At 39.6% G+C, this 15,771-nt stretch overlaps 1 protein-coding gene across 3 annotated transcripts in view; it reads right to left on the minus strand.

Moving 5' to 3' along the window:
• Window positions 1-15,771, minus strand: part of LOC111160383 (protein phosphatase 2 regulatory subunit B'epsilon) — a 146,080-nt gene that overhangs the window by 53,944 nt on the left and 76,365 nt on the right. The window lies entirely within an intron of this gene.

Consider the following 15,771-nt stretch of genomic DNA (forward strand, 5'->3'; position numbering starts at 1 on the left):
TAATCCACCATGTACTGAAAAGAAAAAAAATTATTTAATCAAGCATTTAGAACCAGAGGGAGGACCCAGCAAATGCAATGTTGAAACTGTATCATCATGCATTATTCTCACAGTATTTTGTGTTGGCCCAAAAAAATGCAATAAGATAAAACATATTAAAGTAAGCAAATGTTACTTTAAATCTCGAAATCAGACATTTGAACAGAGAAGACTATTTCCAAACATATCAAAATTTGTATTAATATTCAAACTCTAACAATAAGAACTAAAATTCAAACAGAATTTGCCTAGATACCTTGCTATTTATGTTTAGAACATAAAATAAATAATAAACACACATATAATGGTCAAGTTACCTCTGGTAACACCAAATTTAAGATTTCTTAACAGTCCCAGTGATAAAGAACCTTTCAAACCTGACTCTCAGCCCCTTTTAGAGTAATTATTAATAATTATTGATAAATAAAATCAAGGAGAAAAATCCCAAAGCATTTGTAATTATGCTCAAGAAACTTAGAATCAGCCCTGGGGCAAATGGTACATTATATGTTAATAAAAATAATTTAAAAAAGAAAGAAAAGAAACTTAGAATCAGAGCAGATACATATCTTTCAAGCTGGGACTTTGATTAGGAAACAAATGGCAAAATTTTAAAACTTTCAATTAGCACTTAATTTAATTCACTGGCAATTTGTTCAATCAGTAATTTGTTTCTAGAGTCAAACCATGTCTTTTAATTACCATAGTGTTTACTGTAGTTTTAACTTCAGACCAGATATAAAGTCTTTTTAAACCTCACCATCTATGTGAATTAACAGAGCTGTTTAAAAGTTATCTGAACTTGTGAAACCATTAAAATCCCTTATTCTAACATAAAGACATGTCCTTAGCTAAATCTAAAAAGGAGAAATTTAATTAAATCAGTATGACACTGTCCTATACTATGAGCCACCCACTGCAGTCTACCTTTATTCTGTAAGATATTAAATATGTAACTGTCACTACTATGTAACATTATCAATATAATTAAAAAGTTCAGCAAGAATTTCCAGAAGTTATTATTACAAACACGTTCACTTGAGTTAAACATGATTCCCTGAGCCAAAATAATCTCAAAGCTGTTGTTTGCCACAAGTAGAGGTCTCAGCAACACAAGAGGGACGAAAGCACTGTGACACATAGGTGTAGTCAAGCCACTCCACCAGTGTGTCCATATTTTTATCATAAAACCACTTCTGCGGACAAAGTTCACGAAGTTCACAGTTAGTGAACCAGAACCAAAGACAGCATCCACTGTTTACATGTGACTAAGAAATATGCACTTGTGACAGCTGTTAGATTTGTTTTACAACATCCAGAAATCTAGAAGAGGATGTAAAAAATTTCTAAAGTCCAAGATTTCAACTTTATTATTGTTACACATCATGGTCATACCTTTAATCTTTATTACCAGGGCTTTCTAGGCCATAGCAACTATTCTGTGAAAACTAATTTCTGAAATGAGGCAGAGGGAACATCTTAAAATGATAAAAGCAGCTTAACAGTCAGTTGGAGAAAGGGAAAAATCAAACAAAAAAGGAAGTTCAAAAACATATTGCCCAACTAGAATTTTCAAATATGAAACAGATAAGATTACTGGAACACTGCATCAAAAACTGATGATGTATTTTATGGTGACTAACATAACACAGTTTTTTAAAAAAAGATAAGATGAAAGTAATAGACATCTTGGGCATGTACTATTTCCCTAACTCACAAAGATGTCATTTTTATTTATATTTCCTTTAGCAAGTATTTCTTTCAGAATCTACTAGGTATGGCCACTGTTCAGATTTCTAGAGACTAAAATGAATCTGTTTTCATTGTTATTACTGCTGCTGCTTCTGTTGGCTTAGCTGATCATTGTTACCATCCCTCGGTATAACTGTACTTAACATACACTGATTGTTTCTGAAAATAATTTGATCCCTTTAGATACGCAGTTTCTAGAAGGGCTAGAGCACTGACAACTGTATGGAAGAAAGGAATCTATCCATGAGAGCTCAAGAACAGAGAAGCAATAGAATTTGAACACAAATCAAAGTAAATACAAGGTAGTTTTGAGGAATACATCAACATTTAGTTATAAGGAGCAAAAAGGAAGAAAAAATGTGTGAAAGAAAGTACTCGGTCATGGGGTGCCTGGGTGGCTCAGTGGGTTAAGCCTCTGCCTTCAGTTCGGTTCATGATCTCAGGGTCCTGGGATCGAGCCCCGCATTGGACTCTCTGCTCGGCAGGGAGCCTGCTTCCTCCTCTCTCTCTCTCTCTCTCTGCCTGCTTCTCTGCCTACTTGTGATCTCTCTCTGTCAAATAAATAAATAAAATCTTTAAAAAAAAAAAAACAAAAGTACTCGGTCTTTTGTCTACTTTCTTTGACCTACCGTGTACCCATCAGTGTGGGGAGAGATTGCCACAGGGCAGGAAAAGAGATGGGGTGGGGGGTGAAGATGCAAGGGAAAGAGGAAGACTTGTGAGTCGAGTCCCCTCCATTTACATTTTATACAAAGTTCAAAATCATACAAAACTAATTAACAGTATTAATGTCAGGAGAATGTCAGAAGAGAGAATTCAAACCAAGAAAATCTGTGCCCTAATCACAGTTGCGTATCCAGACATATTTAAAATGGAAGCTCTGGATGAGACGGTGGCACAGAGTCACCGAGGAGTGGGCTTGTCTGGGGTGATACTGGCTGGCCTATTTCCTTCCCAACATCCCCCTAAGAACTCTCCTTTAATTGGTGCCTTTAGGTGTTTCTTTTGGGCTTGTCTGATTCTCTAAAGAATTACCCATCCATCTCACGATTAGAGGCACAAGGGATCTGAGAGCTGAGTGGCATGAGGGTTGAGGATCTCCCCGTTCAACGTCCTCCACTACTTTCAGAAAAATACCCACTGCTCGCGGCAGTGCCTAATGTCCCCGAACCAGATTCCCTCCAGCGTAGCCTCTACAGAGAGTCAACCTGCAGTCTTTTGGGGTCTGGTTTTTTTTTAGGGGTGGGGTGGGATCAGGATTCTAGCTACTTCTTACATAGACTTTTCACCAAGTCTCCTCTTTTTGCCTCCATGCACCCTAACTTGTTTGAAAGGCATCTTTCTGAGCCTTCCCACAGTTAATGTGGTGTGAATGGGCTACTTCCAGACACTCCCTACGGCTGCTTATGGCTATGGCTTTTTCTCATCTGCCAACATAGTGACCACCAGTTCATTCGCTTTCTAGTTTCCAAAATGCTGATTCTGAGACCTCCTTTCCATTTTGTTTACTTCTTCTGGGTTTTATTTCTTTTCAGTAATTTTTGTCTGATTTCAGGAGGTAAAGGAAGTAAATATATGCATGTGTTCAATTCCCCCTATTTACTCAAAAGTTAGCAATTATTTCCTATTAAATTATATCTTCCATTCTCCAGTAACTTCTACTAATTCAAGTAATTTAATTTTCTTATGCCAACATGTCAATCCCTTTTAGTAGGAAAGAATCCAGTAGAACCACAAGAAAACCAAATGGCAGCTGCTCTAACTTTAGCCAAAGTAAAGGGGTATCACCACCACAAGTTTTCTTTCTCAGAATTAACACCAATCACATTAATAGGTCTTAGTGTGAAGCAAAGAGAAAGTAAAGCACATTCTGGATCTTAAGATCATAAATACAGAAGTCAGACGAATGCCTGAAAGTCCTTGTTTCACCCAATGAACAACACAAATCCTTACCCAAAGAAAGTCAGCATCAGAACTCAAGGTAGTGCAAAACTGAATCCATGGTGCGATGCTCTTCTCTCAATAATCACTGCTGTGCCCTCTTCTACTAGGACTTCTATTTCCAGGGCAGGAGAATGTCCTTAATTTCACTTTTTCCAGTTATATACAGAGCAGTTCTGACATCTCCCTAGATCTCAAATTCAATCTAGTCAAAACCAATCTCATCCTCATTGACCTCCACTTCCCTCTAGAATTCTCGTCTCACCTTCCTCATTCTAAGTCTTTAGAATTTTCTTTAACTCTTCCTCTCCTGTATCGGCTTTAAGTCATTTTACTTATGCCTTCACAATGGCTCTTTGATGCTATTGGTGGTCTTATTTTTAAGAGTGGAAATTTGGAAACAGTTTAAATGTCCCAAAACAGTTAAGTAAACAATCATGTATCCCCATAATGGAATATTCGGTGGCCATTAGAATGATGTTTTTTAAATTTACTTAATTACATGAAAACATGCTTATATCACCATGCTAAAGAAAATTTTTTTAATTAAAATCATATAATTATATGTGCTAAGTAATAAAAATAATATATATATAGTAAGCTCAGTATGATATAATTTATATATATTGTAAGACTGGGGGAAAGTGTTTAACAAGAAGAAAAAGGAGGGTGCCTGGGTGGCTCAGTTGGTTAAGCGACTGCCTTCAGCTCAGGTCATGATCCCAGAGTCCCGGGATCGAGTCCCCTATCAGGCTCCCAGCTCCATGGGGAGTCTGCTTCTCTCTCTGATCTTCTCCCCTCTCATGCTCTCTCTCACCCTGTCTCTCTCTTAAAAATAAATAAAATCTTAAAAAAAAAAAAGAAGAAGAAGAAGAAGAAGGAAAGAAAGGAGCACAAGGCGATTTTCCTGAGTGATGGCAATCTTCTAAACCTGGGGTTATGGCTATAGGAGTACAGAGAATTATTAAATTCAGTGACCATTCACTGCCTAAGCCCCGTTCTTAAAATCTGTGTTGTATGTTAAATACATCTGGGTTGTTTTTTCCTTTTTTTTTTTTTTTTTTTTTTTTTTTTAGTTTAAGGGAAAGCCTCGTTTTAAAAAAACAGGCTAGATGGAAATTGGCTAAAATGTGAACAATGACTACATTTAAATAATGAAACTATATATAATTTTTTGTCCTCTGGTTTTAAATTTTCTTTGACGAGCAAAGGAGAAAAACTTAAGAGACGGGCAGTTCTTTTATATATCCTTTTCCATTTCCTCTTCCTTTGCCACTATCTGACTAGATTAGGACAACAGCCCTCTGCCATCAGCTATCCTGGGTAAAACCTGTCAGCCTTAAACCTCCTTAAAGGAGCTGACAGAAGGGTACAGACTTTCTAGGTGGGGGCTAGAGAAAGAAAAATAAGAATATCACTTACATTTCATCTCCTGTTCAAAAACCTTAGCAGCTCCCTGATGCTGTCTATAAGATTAAGTCCAACGTCTCTGTAATCTAGACCTATCCCCACCTCTCCCCCTTATTAGTCACAAATCCTAACCATGAACCTTCCACTCCCATTAGGCTGCTATGGCAAGACTTAACTTTGCTCAAAACAAAAAAGCAACTTTTTACCTGCTGAAATTTGACAGTAACGTTAAATTAGTTCTCTCGAGTCACAGGGAAATGGTATTTCACATACAGAGATAACTATATTACACTGTCTCCAAAATTGGAAATGTAGCAGTGAATCCAAAAGTGAAGATTGTTGATATTAAATCTTAGAATCCAAAAATAGACATGTAAACACTGCAATAGTCATAGTGCTTCCTGTATATAAATACAGAGCAGGCCCTCGTCCTTGCTAGTGTTTGCAGTGAAAGCTCGCATGCCCCACACGGTGGCTGGCTACGCGAACCGGATTTTTGCCACATTTCGTTGTGCAGGGACTTTGGGTCTTCAATCCTAGAAAGGTACTAAAACTGCTAAATAAAGTGATTTCTGGAAGAGCCAAAGTGCACAAGCTGATAAAACAGTAAAAACATGGGGCTTTTTGAGGACACATATATTCTACCATCTGCTTTGATCACTTTATGATTCAAAATCAGCTAACACGAAAAGAAAAATTAAACCTCTTAAATACTGAGTTTAAAAAACACACAATGCATTTGGGGCTTGTGATGTTCATTTCCGGCAACTGAGTATGTGTCCTTATTTGAAATCACTAAAAATAAACAGGAAACCGCCCAAACTGTCACAGTCCCTTACTCTATATGTGTCTCTGTCTCTGTGACCCTTCATTAGTAAAACAAACCTTGGGCTAGCTCGTGAGCTACAAAAACAAAAACACACCTGCATTAAATATGATCACAGATTAACATCCCTCTTTACCCATACAGCTTCATAACAGATTGAATGAGACACGGCACTCCAAGGGAGGGCAAGACAATCAACCCTCCCTCAAGGACCTCAGAGTTATGCTGGCCTCATCTTAGAGGGGAGGCTGGAGTGCAGGTGGAAGTGCCTCAGAAAGAACCCAAGAAAGGGCTCTAGGGACAGGAACTGCCCACTATCCCTGTTAGCTTCCATTTTAAATGCAGATTTAAAGATAACTGCCTTCTGATTTTTTTAACCCCTCAAATAACTACTCTTACTTTCCAGAACAGGGCACAACAGATTCCCCAGTTTCTACCTGATGGCAGCAGAATTACAAACTCAATTTTCCAGTACCCTCCCTGTTGCCTAAACTCAATACATTTTTCTAACTTCTGTAGAGAAAAGGCCAAAAGTCCCATAAGAGGAAGAGGCCTCCATTATTCCAGAATGTCCTACCCTATTTTAATAAAGGCCTTAACTTCTTTAGGAAGGGAAATTCCACAGTATTTCAAAGCACCTCATTTAGTAGCTAACACTATCTGCCCCGCCCCCACTCCCTGTTTGTTACCTACATTTGTGAAGAGTCAAAGAAACATTACATTCCCCAATATAGCTTGCCTATCCATTGTATTAAAAGATAAACTTGCTCTCCAACTTACCAAATAGTTATAACCAGTCCTACTTTTATTCCGGAACATCCTCTCCCCACTGCGTCACCCCTTGCCCTCCTGGCACTGCTTCTCCTTGCCCAGGACCTGTGGCTGCCTTGGGCTCTGGTCTTTCCCTTCATGACTCAGCCAACCCCCACCTTTCTCTATTCATCACTGTAACTGCATTTTAACTCTAGAAGTCCCTTACCTTATCCTCACTTTACAGAGACAACTTCCTCTGCAGAAGTCTCTGGACAGCGTATTTCTTCTTGTTTTCATCTACAGATCAAGTTTGGCTTTTAATATTGGTCAGAAGCCAACGAACTCCTGGAAATGACTTGCTCATTGTTTTCTTGCCAAATTCTTGCCTCAGGCATTACGGTCTCTGAGAATTCCACACTGAGGACACTCATTTTCTCCAGCTTTTCCTGCTCATAGGCATCACAGTGGTATAACCAGCTTCCTCCTTAGAGAATCAAGTAATAAATCCCTCCCCCTCTCATTTCTGTCCTCGGTAGAGAGACACCTGAATGAACTACATAACCTAACAGCAAGTGCTAGAATTAGCCAAGACCCACTTATATATATAAACCACAGGCAGTATTACCCAATCATTTGATCATACATTTTTCTTAGTAGATTTTCCCAGAAGTATTCCTTACCCCTCTAGCCATATTTTCAGTTTTGAGGTTCAACTAAAAGGTAGGAGAAAAGAGAAACCAAAACTTGGATGCAGTACTGTAACTCATCCTGCAAAATTGTGCTGCCAGCTTCAGGGGAGAGGGAAAGTGGGGGAGCATTCTCCTTAGAGTGAGATGATCGTATTGGATACATCAGTGCTAGACAAGTCGCAGCTGTCAAACAATTTTAAGTATATTGAAGACTCTGAACAATCTGTAAAGCAGTTAAGCCAGAAGGACTACAGCTTGTAAAAGAAGCAAATAGCAATCATGAGTAGCTCAGTTGCTTCCTGAGTAAAAACCCACTCCTTAGCACATTTAAATTAAAACCAAACACATTAAAATCCCTGTCAGATTCCTTGAGAATGTTTGCATGAGAGAAATGGTAAATTATTAATATCGACATGAATATGTAAGTATATCAGGAAAATTTTTATTTAGGTAAACTAAGGATGGTATATATACACATGTATATATAATTACACACACACAGGCACAGGCAGATTTACAGGGTCCTCCCAAAAAAAAGGGAAAAAGACTTGAAAATGAAATTTCCCACAGAGAATTAAAATTTTAAGTCAACAGTCTGAATAAAAAATATGGGAAGTTACCTTAAAGAGACAAAAACAAAAACAGAAAAGCTTTCAGGCTATCAAGTCTTTCTTTGTAAACAGAAAACCTGATTAACCCATCTAAAGAAAAAGGCAAGTCTAGCAGGGGTGGTAGAGGTAGTACTGTGACTAATGATAGCGATAATAACATCACAACAACCTTATAAAGTCACAGGGGGCTAAGAAGCTTAAAAAGGTGAAGACTCGTCTAAGATCCCAGCTAAGTGGTAGGACCGGGCCCAGGTCTGTCCATCTACACCACTCACCTGGGGAAGGACAACAAAAAGTAGGCTGTACATATGTAAGTGCTTCCCAGGATGAGAGGCCATTCTGGAGATGGAGGGATGTTCAAATCATCTAACTCCCTCGCTCTAAATTCAAGCTAAGCAAGCAACATAAGGCTGCTTTGGCTGCTGGTAAAGCCTGCCTGCTTCCAATGGTGGGACAGAGAGAAGACATGGGGGTGGGGAAGGAGTGGCACATGAACTTGGGAGAGAGGATCATCTCAAGAACTGAAGTTTGGGTGGAACAGAGGAGAGTTTCGAACTACCCAGGCCTCCTCCTGAGCTCCTCTCCACCCCCACCCCAAGACCATTCACTCTCACAGACCGGGAAGGAGTGGCAGAGCAGGCCAACAAGGTGAAGAAGCACTCCTACTTCAAGAATAACACAAAGGCAAAGTAGGGAAGTGGTGAGGGGAGACAGTGAAAGGGAAGCTGTTTCTTAAGCAAAAAGGAACATTTAATCCTGAAGACTACTATTTGGTCTGGCCTTGTCAGAAGCAGCAAGATCCAGGGAAAAGCTAATCAAAAGCCTTACTACCTGTTTATTTAGGAGAACTCAACGAAAAGAACACAGTATAGAGGAAGGAGTCCAATCTTTGGGTTTTACTCCTCATTCCCAACATAAAGAATGATTCTAGGAAAGCATGAGGCACAGCAGTCAAGAGTATTGGCTCTGGAGCCAGAAAGCCCAGATCAAATCACCTCTGCCAGTTACCATGGTAAGTAGCTCCAGGCAAGTTTCTTAACTTCTCTCGACTTCCTTTAAATCATCTGTAATATACATAATGCCACTATCTACCTCACAGGGTTGGTGTGAAGACTGAATTAACTCCTATGCCGTAACCGTGGCAGGTAATTATGCTTGTTAACCACAGAAGTTGTACAGTTGCTCAAGATCTTCTCTCGGTACACACCTTTGAAAAGAAGCTCTATGGATTCAGTATTTGAGGACAAACTGTAAATTGTGAAACTATTATAACAGCCTACCAAAACTGACACAAGATGAAACAGAAAATCTAGAGTCAGACACATATTTAAGAAATTGAATTCACTACTAGAGGAAACCTTCCAACAGAGAAAACCAGAGGCCCAGACTCGTGAAATCATTCTAACAATTTCATTCTTTAGTTATTGCCATAAATAGGAAGATGCTGCTCCTTTCCAATCTATCTTCTATCTTCCAAAAAAGAAGCATCTAGCAGAGCTGCATGTGTGGTAAAATCAAGCTTAAACCATTCTGGATCAGATATGTCTTTGAATATTCCATCAAAAGCTATGGCTCTTCTGCCACAAAAATACACAAAACACTCAAAATTCTGCAGTCAACATCAGAGGATCCACAGACCCTATAAAACCAATCTACAGACACCCTAAGATGCTAAATGAATATTAGGGAGCATTAATCAAAGAAGAGCAGTACTACCGTTTACAGTCATTAAGGAAAGGACAACATGCCTGCCGGTTTCTCTACCCTCTGATAAATTACAAATGGTAACAATCTACTCCTAACCTTGATCAGGGAATTCTTCCTAATCTCATTCAAAAAAATGTCTTTTGCTATCTTTATCATCATAACCTTAAATTCTTTTCTAAGTACCAAGAATTCTTTACCTTCTAATTTAAATCTCAAGTCTTATCTTTTAGACTTAACCTATCCTCAAAATTTGCCAATAATTTCAGTTCCTAGATGCCTTTCCCAGATACCACTCAATTCTCTTCCATTATGTATACTCTGAATAGTGTAAACAGCCCATCTCCACCACATCACCTACCCCCCACCCGCACCACCACATGAGTCAGATCTTATCACCTTTGAGTCTGAAGAGTCACCTCCAAGGCAAATTCTGGCCAGGATTTATGGTTACATTCCTTATCAAATGCCAGAAAATGAAAAATGGAAATTTCATATTCCCCCTCCCCCATAGTTATCATTCCTAAGGCTACTTTTAGATAGTTATCTTATGAAAAGAAACTCTTTGTCCTTCAGCCAATAAAGTATGTAGTAAAGTTAACAAAGCACTCCTAAAAATCTGTGTAGGCAGACTCTGAGACCTTTAATTGCAACTTCATAATTTTCTACAAAACCATATTTTTCTATTAAGAGGCGAGTCAGAGCTGTGACTTCCGGTTAAGTCAAAGGATGTATAAAAGATAAAACACTTAGATAACCAAATGACAGGGTGTAATTTGAGAGTAGGAAAAACAAAGCTAACCATGGCCAAGAAACAATAATTAGGACTCAAGGAAAGACTTCAAGAGAAAAGAAGAAAAAACTGTCTAAAATATTTTATTTTAAACTACATTACTTCTGGAAAAATCACATATTCTACGAATTCAGGTATATAGGAATTTAACCACAGACTGGGAATGGGGCAGACTTTGAAACCAATAAGTCATAAGGACAAAGTATGAGAGTAATACTATCGAACAGCCAGTGCAACAAGATATACTTTCCTCAAGAGGGAAATGATAGGATTTTATTCTAATGAAGATTCCACCACTGTTCATGCAATCACTGTCTACAGTCATCATCTCAACTTCCTTCTATTCCATGCTCTCCTCAACCCGCTAGTTCCAACCTGCACCATCGCAGGAGAGCACACAGATTCCCGCATGATTCCCTTGTACCACCTGGAATTCCAGCACTGTTCTTTGTCTCCTGCCTTCCTCCCACACTGGTAATTACCAATCTTCATCTCCAGCTTTCCACGTCTAGGTCCTATAACCTCCATACTTCAAAGTATGAACTCTGAAGTTCACACATCAAAAGTGTAACTCCCCTCAGCTTCCATCCACGCACTGCTCGCCCTCCTGCTGTACTTTTCTCAAACAACAACACAACAAACCCCCTAAATCGCAAATCTATCCTAGATCCCTTCCCCTCTCTCACACTCCACATACCCACACAAATGCCAAGGGGCTTCAATTTTACCTGCTAAGTGAGTCTCAAATGCTGTCCTTTCCTCTCCTTCTCTACTTATACGCTTGCTTTAGGCCCTTTACAACTTCTCTTTAACAACAGTTCCCCAACCGAGCCCTCTTGACCTTCAATTTCAGCCCCCTCCAATCTCTCCGGTCCACCACCATCACAATATAAACCTCACCATGTCACTCGACTGCTTCCAACTTTTCAATGGTTATCCATTGTCCGGGAGATTCTTTCGGGATCTGGTCCTCACCTACAGCCTCCACTGCCACCATCCACATCCTCCCGCTCCCCAACACACACACAGACACACACATAATCCCGCAACAACACAACACTACCGTGTTTCTCTGAATATATTATGGGATTTGGAAATTCCTTTACATCATGTAATTCTCTTTTTAATTTCAACACTATTTCAGCCACTTAGAAAACACACATTCACCTTTCAGCACCCTGAAGAGGCTTCACTCATCTTGTGAAAAGCCTTCCTTGGCCATCTCTACTAACCTCTGATCAATCGCCACTCTATTCTTTCCTTGCCTTGTACATACTTCTGTTAAGTTAATGCACATATAACAACACTTTATTATTTGTTCCTGAGAATCCCGTCTACCTGTTTTGAGTTTGTTGGTAGAGCAGGGCCCTGCCTTTTTTTATCATCAAAATGTAAAAATGCAGTTCTAAGTCATTCAGTAAACTTTACCTGGACTTCACTAAAATAATGTCTTCAGCAATGATTTCAACTCACACTCGAACTACACCCAAAAGAGACATTTTTGAAAAGGAAGATGTGCAGATATAAAAAGAATAAAAAACAGAAAATTTGAGTTTGGGGGGGAGGGGGTGCAGCACGGCAAAGTACAAGATGCCCGGGAAAGCCAGAAATTCTAAAAAGCCTTTCAAATGGATGCATGGCAACAGAACCAAAAAGAAAACATTAGCATAATGTGGTAAAAATACTGCCTCAAGGACAGAAGCCTGACACTTGAGCTGATACAAAGCAGAATACGCCAAAGCCTAAAAGTACTACAATCCCTGATTCTGGTTTTTCCATCAGTTTTCCATTTCCATCCTCATGAGAAATACAGACCTAAGCAACTATTTTGGGTGCAGAATCTGCTCTAACTTTCTTAGACTGTGTTGAAACCAAAAGAGCTGACTGTGTTCAGAGCTGGAAGGTAGGGGTGATCGTAATCAACCCCTTCCATTCACAACAAGAGAAACTAGGGCTTGAGAGAAATTACTTGCCCAAGATATCACCATCAGTCAAGTGGAAGATGAGAAACGAGGTCACTTTCACGTTTTCCGTCTGGGGCTCTCTCCACTACCCCACACTACTCTTCTGCAGGTAAGTTAAGTGCTACATTCTTTTATTTTATTTACACATTAAGAGCTGTTTTGCTTTCTTAATTCCAGCAGCCCTTGAGGTGGCATCCAGACTACATTTAAATGCTAAAAATGGCTTCCACAACTCACTGATTACTTTTATCTGTCACTCTTTTCTTGCCCTAACAGGGTTAGAATTCTCACAGGATAAGTTCCATCAGGTTAAATCAAAGGCTTCTCCTAACAGTGCTGACACCAGAACATGTCATCGTTGGTTAAGTCATGACTCATCCTAGTTTATAAAACCTAGCTATCATTTCATTGATATTTCACTAAAAGCACCACCATTTCCTTCACTTAATCCCAGTGAAGCAGTTGCATTTTACAATAACAAGGCAGACTCGGTGGGAACAGTGACTTTCGCTCCACAGACAGGATCATCTTGGAATTGCAGAATTTGAGGACCACACATCCAGTTGACAGCATCTTAAGTCCACAAATAGGAACTCTGGGTTCCACCAATGATTGTAAAATCAAGGACATAATAAGAGAATTATCAAACAATAATAATATTATTGACTGAATGTGTTAGGGACTATTTTAAGAGCTTTATACACATCCTTACTGCCAATCCTCCCAAAAAGCCCAAAAGGGCAATAATGATACAGATAAGGAAAGTAGGCAGTGGCAGCACCAAATAGAAGGGGCCTAAGAGGTGGCAAGAGCACACCAAGTGGGGCGTTGGTTCCGGCCCTTCTTACAGAGCAATCAGCGCCCAGCTTGTCAGACTGCATGCGGATCTGAGGTGGTGAGAACCTTGATGTACAAGCAAAGCACAAAGATTTTACTCAGGCAGAGTATGGAGCAGGGCAGGAAGGACTATGGCCACCCTCCCCCTGATCCCATGTACCTCCCAGCACCACACAAAAACCAAGGGCCCCGAAGATGGATGGCTCTGTCCAAAGTGATGGAGCAAGTTAAGTGTGGCCAGAGCTGGCACTTGAACCCAGGCTTGTGTGGTTGCAAAGTCCTTTCTCGTTGTACTCTTCCCCACTAGCTCTGCTCTGTAAATGCCCCCAGATGGCCTAAGAACCATGTAAAAATAATAGCTACAATTTCACAAATCATGAAGTACGAAAAATAAATTATACCTCTGAGAATCCTAACCTACCAACTGGAAAGAAAATTTTCTAATGCCCTAAAATAGCATGTGTGCTACAGATTTAACACCTCCTAAGGTAGGGCTCAAGTATATTTTAAAACGCACATTCACACACAACTGACAGGAGACTTTTAAAATAAAATTTTGATAGGGATTTGGGAGAGGGTAGCAGAGAAGGGAAGAGTCTCCTTTAAAAGACCAAAACTGGTTTAGAACCAAGCTGGTTTCATAAGAATAAAAAAATTTTTTTATTATGCCAAATACTGAATTTAAAAACTGAATGTAATCCAAGAACATTCAATATCTAAATCATAATTCGAGAGCCTGGAATGCTGACATTTAAGAGAGAAGTCATTCACTCATTCAACAAACCTTAGGTAGGCCTGTGTTAGGAGGTATTCTGGAGGCCACGAGACGAGCACGGCATAGTTTCTGCCTAGAAGTGCCTACAGCATAATTAGAAATCTTGGATTAACACATGTGAAAAAATTAAAAAGCAGCAAATGAACAAATTCCAAAAGGGTGGTTTGCCAAGATGTGGAGGAACCGAAGGAAGGAGACAACTCAGGGCTTTTCGGGCAACAGTGGAAGCACTTTAAGCCAAGTCTGGGAAGGAAGGGGGAGAATCAGAACTAGAGGCGGGGGCCAGGAAACACATGAAGGTCCAGAAATGGGAAAAACAAGGCTATTAAAAAAAAAAAAAATCAGTAAATACACAGCTGTTCTCACACAAGGGGAAACCGACGTGTGTGTGTGTGTATACCTATATATATATATATATATATATATGGATATTCATAGGGTGGTAGTTAAATAAATTAGGGTGCCTCCAACAATGAAATAGTACGTAGCTGCAAACCTGAGTAAGACACCTTTATGCATACTATATGATATATATGATATACTGGTAAGTAAAAAAAGCAAGGTACAGATAAGCGTGTACACTATGCCACCACTTGTGTGTTTATACCTATATGCTCATATATGCTTACATATGCATGGACTATCCATGGAATGATACAGGAGAAGGAAGTTAGAAACAGTGGATACCTCTGCTGGCTGAGGCCAGGTAGATTAGAAGCAACAGGCCTTGCTCTCTGCAGAAGCTAGATGGACTAGAGGAAACCCTAAATATCAGGTTAAGAACTCTAGATAGCATGCAAACTCCAGAGCAGGGCTTCTCAACAATGGCTGAGACATTTAGGGCCTGATGATTCTCCACTGTGGGACTGTCCTGTGCAGCATAAGATGTCTAGCTGCAATCCGGCCCCTTCCATCCCTAGTTGCAACTGCCAAAAATGAGGTCTCTGGACATGGCCAAACTGCCTTGGGAAGCAGAATCACCCCTGGTTGAGAACCACTGCTCAAGAGGTACAATGTTAACGTTAATCTACAAAACATTATGCTACAACAGTCTCGGAAATGAACAATAAAGGCAATCCACACTCAGATACGGATCTGGCGAATACATTGGACGTTGTTTTGAAATGATCTTCACACATCAGTCATTGTTTCTCAAGTTATGCTAATTCACATCCCTTCCCAAATCTGTACTGTTCACTTTTGACCAAATCTACTCCATCACAGATGTCTCTTTTCTGTATTTGTTGAACACAAATGATAAAAGTTGGAACTGAAAAGTGAGACAGATTTCCGGGACTACAGAGGGAGTGGGCCAGATTCTCCAAAGGGCTTCCCAGTGGTGCACTGACCCTTTTGGATCTCTGCAGCACAATTTCACCAGTTAGCAGAAGAGCTCCACCTCCCCCAAAAGCACGTACTCTCTAGATCCAAGATCTTCAGGGATGCCAAAGAAGGCAATCTTCCCATAGAAATCTATCAGAAAACCGTATTTTGGCTTAGCTTTTTAAAAACTAATCACTGACTCAATAAGAACATAGTTACTTCCATTATGCTAATAATGTTCTCCTCGTAACTCCTCATGACCACACAAAGTGCAAGACACAGTTCAAAAATAATGCAAGACATCACCCCTGATTTCAAGATTATGAAGACAATGATTAGTTTATAAAGCCAGGA

The sequence above is a fragment of the Enhydra lutris genome, unplaced genomic scaffold (assembly GCF_002288905.1).
Source record: "Enhydra lutris kenyoni isolate GAN:26980312 unplaced genomic scaffold, ASM228890v2 scaffoldscaffold4, whole genome shotgun sequence".
NCBI classification, from domain to species: domain Eukaryota; kingdom Metazoa; phylum Chordata; class Mammalia; order Carnivora; family Mustelidae; genus Enhydra; species Enhydra lutris.